We start from the raw sequence: 5,254 nt of genomic DNA, 5'->3' as shown, positions 1-5,254 counted from the left end.
TTGCAAATAATTCGAAAACGAAAAAGAATCTCTGAATAGTTATTGAACAAAAAGTGTTCAAAATCCTAAGAGCTTCAAGATGAAATCAAGAAAAAAGGGGCTGGGCACTCAAATTAGGGGCCAAAAGGGGCTTAAAGTCTTTTTTCGATAACTCTTTAACAGTCAATATTTTGTAATACATTACTGAAGCAAAAATGTTTATCTCAACAATCTACCACTGTATATTATGATTTTAATGTCGTATATTACATGATAAGGGGCCAAAAGGGGCCAGAATGCTAAATCTTTGACGCTTTATATCTCGAAAGTGAGAAATACTTTGATAAGTAATATTGAACAAAAGATGTTCAGAATAAAGTTCTAAACAATATGCAACCTTTCATTTTTCGCTAAACGTCCCCATTAGGGAACTGAAGGGTTGGCCCCTAAATATTTCTTTTGCAAATAACTCGAAAACGAAAAAGAATCTCTGAATAGTTGTTGAACAAAAAGTGTTCAAAATCATAAGAGCTTTAAGATTAGATCAAGAAAAAGGGGCTGGGCACTCAAATTAGGGGCCAAGAGGGGCTAAAAGTCTTCAATCTCTAACTCTTTATCAGTCAATATTTTGTAATACATTACTGAAGCAAAAATGTTTACCTCAACCATCTACAACTGCATATTATGATTTTATGTCGTATGGTACATAATTAGGGGCCACAAGGGGCCAGAATGCTCAATCTTTGACGCTTTATATCTCGAAAATGGAAAATATTTTGATAAGTAACATTGAACAAAAGATGTTCAAAATAATGTTCTGAACAAAATGCAACCTTACATTTTTAGCTTAATGTCCCCATTAGGGAGTTGACCCCTAAATATTTCTCATGCAAATAACTCGAAAACGAAAACGAATCTCTGAAGAATTGTTGAACAAAAAATGATCAAAATCCTGAGAGCTTTAAGGTGATATGAAGAAAAAAGGGCTGATCCCTAATATTAGGGGCCGCAAGGGGCCAAAAATCGAATTTTAAAGGCCTTAATGTTCAATGTCTTTTTACAGATTATGGAGGCAAAATAGTTCTTCACAATCTTTATCATTATTTTAGAATGAAAATCTCAATCAAAATCTCATCTCATCTCATCAAGAATTGGACGGAAGACCCACTCGTTGCTCGCAACGAGATTATAGTGATTCGTTTCTTATTATTATTATTAAGGTCTTCCGTCTTCACGGAAGACCTTATAGTGATTCTATTGTTTCTTATTATTATTATTATTATTATTATTATTCTTTTTTTTCTGACAAAATTTTGTGCAGGCGATTTCTCGTAAACTATTAGGTCATTATATGAATTTTATATAAAATTCGGTGGATTTCAAAAATGAAAATTTCAGGAATTATAGGTCATTATATGAATTTTATATAAAATTCCGTTTTTCAATATTTTTGTTTGGGAAATACAATTTATTTTAGAATTGATCGCTACCAGTGCCAAGTTATCGGGTTCTAAAGGTCAGCTGAGCGTTTAGATGAACGAAACTTCTACCAAAAAGATTTATGAAATGGAAAGGATTCTTTAATTTACATCGCAATGATTGAGTTAAAATGCAATTTTGTCTGCATCTCAAGAATGTTCTCGAAAACGGCTCAAGATATTAACTGGAGACTTGTTAGAGATAATAGAAAAGACCATTTTTTTAAAGAGTTATTAAAGATATAAATATTCTTGTGCAATTTTGCCTTCGTTTGCATTCGTTGTCAAAATTTGCACTTCCGGTCGCTACAGGAAGTGAATTTAAAATGTGCACTTTTTCAACTTTTTTTGTTTTTCAAGCCTATTTTTCTTTGATACAATTAATGGTAATTAATTATCTTGATCAAAGTTTGGCTACCAAACTGGAAAAGCCAAATATATAATTTATTTAAAAATCACTTTTTCAGAATTGATCAATCCACACACTAGATTTTGTGCATTCGCATTTAAAAAAATTTCAGGAATTATAGGTCATTATATGAATTTTATATAAAATTCCGCGTGTCCAAGATGGCAATTTCCTGATTTTAAAATGCGGAATCTCCGTAAACTCCGCCATTATAATTTAAAATGTGCACTTTTTCAACTTTTTTTGTTTTTCAATATTTTTCTTTGGAAAAGAGTATATAATTTATTTAAGAATTGATCCAATTATTTTCCCATAGAACTCTATACAAACCTTTTGCCCTCTAAGTAATTTACTAATTCCCGTTCAAACAAATCACTGGTATTATTTGAAAGTTCGTTCTAAGCACTTATCAAAAACACGAAAAAAAATATACTGTTCCGCGGCGTTTATAGGTCAAATTTGCAGTTATTTAGAACTTACAGAGATCGGCAGTAAATGACACCCTGCCAAAAATATCAATCCCCACTCCTACAATCTCCCCTGGTATTTCTAGAATTTTTGTAATATTCCCACATTCCATCATTTATTTCAAACATTAATATTTTTACTTTAAAATGAAAATATTTACATACCTCAATTCAGCCAATCAGGTAAAGCCTACCCATTTATTACTCTGCTTCATCTTGTTCAACCAGGAAATGATGTCAAAATCTGGGTCTTTGGTGCTCTTTTTCCTATACTTACATATTTACCTATCCCAGAATTAGTCAATTTTGTAATTTTCAAAGACCTTATACTTACCAACATACATGTATGAAATTTGAGGCCTGTCACTTCAGTGTCTTGGAATCTGTGGCCATCTTAATGAATGTCCCCTCCCTGCTGCAGGTGCTTTTCCAAAGAGTGAAAAACTTTCATTCCTGTGATGAAATCTGGATACAGTTGTCACTGTAATGAATAAAATATTTATAAAATAACATGATTTTGTTTTTTGATGTTAATAAAATGATATAAAGTCATAATTGTGTCAATTTTTTCATAGGGGTGGAATCTACCCAGAATAAAGAAAAAAGGTCCAAAATTTGATAAATCATAATTAATTAAGCAAAATTAAAAGGTTTTAAAAAGACTGATATAGAAATTTTCTTATGCTTATGAAAAGTAAATTGTTTGAGACTCTGATATACTAAATGATTCTTATCTAACCCCTCCTGTTGCTTAAGTATATACAAAAAAGTTTCCCCACCCCCCAGTGAAAGACACTTAGAGAAATAGCAGGTGCCCCCTATTATATTTGTTTACAATTAATTCAGACAAGAGAAAATTAATACTTTTGATAACAAATCAAAGTGCAGTGTCTGATAGTCTTATACAGTACAACCATAATCTACATTATTGAATTTCATGCTTTAAAAAGGGGAAATCAGATTAATTTGTAAAAAATTAAGAAATGCAATAATTGACTTAAAACCCCAAAATGTACACCACAATAAGAGGCTGAAAAGTTAATAAATGAAAAATTTACCTGCAATGTACAGAAATCTGTCCGACAAAATATATCGGGTGGGTAGCGAGTCTCCATCTTCTTCTTATATAGAGAAAATGCCCCCCGCCGATCAGATACCAAGCTCTCCCGGGTCCAGGAAGCTGAAATATGAAAGTCCTCTATAGTCTTTAAATGAAAATAAATCAATAAAGTTAGTCAAATTAAGCATAAATCATAAAGAAAACAGCAATATTTTTCAAGTTTTCTGAAAAATTACCAAATTACATATCTTCTACATGGCCGAATGTTTAAAAAAAGGATCCGTCAAGGGTGGAATACATGTTTTACAATTTTACATGTAATTACATGTAAATATTAGAAAAGTCAAATGTGATACATGCAGTAATGCCATTCCAATAATTCAAGAAAACAAAATCAGAAGCCTAAGGTCACAATAATTAAGATTATATCATGTTGAAATTCTACATATTTGGTTAGGTAGTCTAAGGGAAGTAACTCTAAGTACAAAAACTGGAAAGCAGTAGAAAATGAGTTGCAGAGAGTCACCCTGATGGAACTACAAAGAGCAAAAAGAGGGAAAACACATACCTTTGTGTAGCTACAATATAGAGACAACCAAACTACAAACTGATCCCCCCGCAGTCAAAGGGAGGCAATCCAGAGGATCACATACACTACCGACATGATACGTCAAGACAGAAAATGACCTCCTTTCACATGAACACCACGAAACGCACTTTTAAGGGCCGAATAAATTATTCGAAAAGATACCAAACGTGCAGACGTATAAGAAACTAAACAAAAATTAACACCAGGCCACCATCCTACACTTCCAAAAGTACACATATATAGCAAATCATATAAATACACAATTACATGTACATGTAAAATACATACATAAATTTATGAATACATACAAACATTTATTATGAGATCAATCTGATACATTTTCTTAACTTACCTTTCTCCTATGGCCAAGTCAACTACACATTGTTTTACCAATTTCCATCCTCTGTAACCCCCCCCCCCCCCCAATCTCTACAAAAGACCCAAAATCACCTCTAACCCTAATTCCACAGATAAATAATTCAAATTTTTGCTAATTTTTCTCTCGAAATGTCTTCAATATTCAAATAAATTGCTAAAAATAACTTTTCATGACTTTCACTTCACTTTACTTATTAAAAAATGGGGTCTCTATAGGGAAAAGAGTACCAATTATTTTCCCATAGAACTCTATACAAACCTTTTGCCCTCTAAGTAATTTACTAATTCCCGTTCAAACAAATCACTGGTATTATTTGAAAGTTCGTTCTAAGCACTTATCAAAAACACGAAAAAAAATATACTGTTCCGCGGCGTTTATAGGTCAAATTTGCAGTTATTTAGAACTTACAGAGATCGGCAGTAAATGACACCCTGCCAAAAATATCAATCCCCACTCCTACAATCTCCCCTGGTATTTCTAGAATTTTTGTAATATTCCCACATTCCATCATTTATTTCAAACATTAATATTTTTACTTTAAAATGAAAATATTTACATACCTCAATTCAGCCAATCAGGTAAAGCCTACCCATTTATTACTCTGCTTCATCTTGTTCAACCAGGAAATGATGTCAAAATCTGGGTCTTTGGTGCTCTTTTTCCTTAAGCAAGTCGGGTTCTAGAAGGTCAGCTGAGCGTTTAGATGAACGAAACTTCTACCAGAAAGATTTATGAAATGTAAAGGATTCTTTAGATTGCTACATCGCAATTACCTTGCATTTAGTATAGTTTTAATATGAGGTTTCCTCAAACTTCTATTGGAATTGCTTTTGTCTGCATCTCATAGTAGAATACAACATGACTACAAGTGGAAATATGATGACTACAGTCTT

General features: G+C 32.3%; 1 long non-coding RNA gene across 1 annotated transcript; it reads right to left on the bottom strand.

Moving 5' to 3' along the window:
* Positions 1 to 2,651: 2,651 nt before the first annotated feature.
* Positions 2,652 to 5,028, bottom strand: LOC134235272 (uncharacterized). The gene is made up of 3 exons (XR_009985372.1): positions 4,922 to 5,028; positions 3,392 to 3,513; positions 2,652 to 2,814 (listed from the first exon to the last, which is right to left on the bottom strand). It is a non-coding gene; the product is annotated as an uncharacterized LOC134235272 (long non-coding RNA).
* Between the last annotated feature and the right edge of the window lie 226 nt (positions 5,029 to 5,254).

This window comes from Saccostrea cucullata, unplaced genomic scaffold (genome assembly GCF_032062105.1).
Source record: "Saccostrea cucullata isolate Sc308-1 unplaced genomic scaffold, CSIRO_AGI_Scuc_v1 ctg22922, whole genome shotgun sequence".
Lineage (NCBI taxonomy): Eukaryota > Metazoa > Mollusca > Bivalvia > Ostreida > Ostreidae > Saccostrea > Saccostrea cuccullata.
This window is presented reverse-complemented; position numbering and strand designations above follow the sequence as displayed.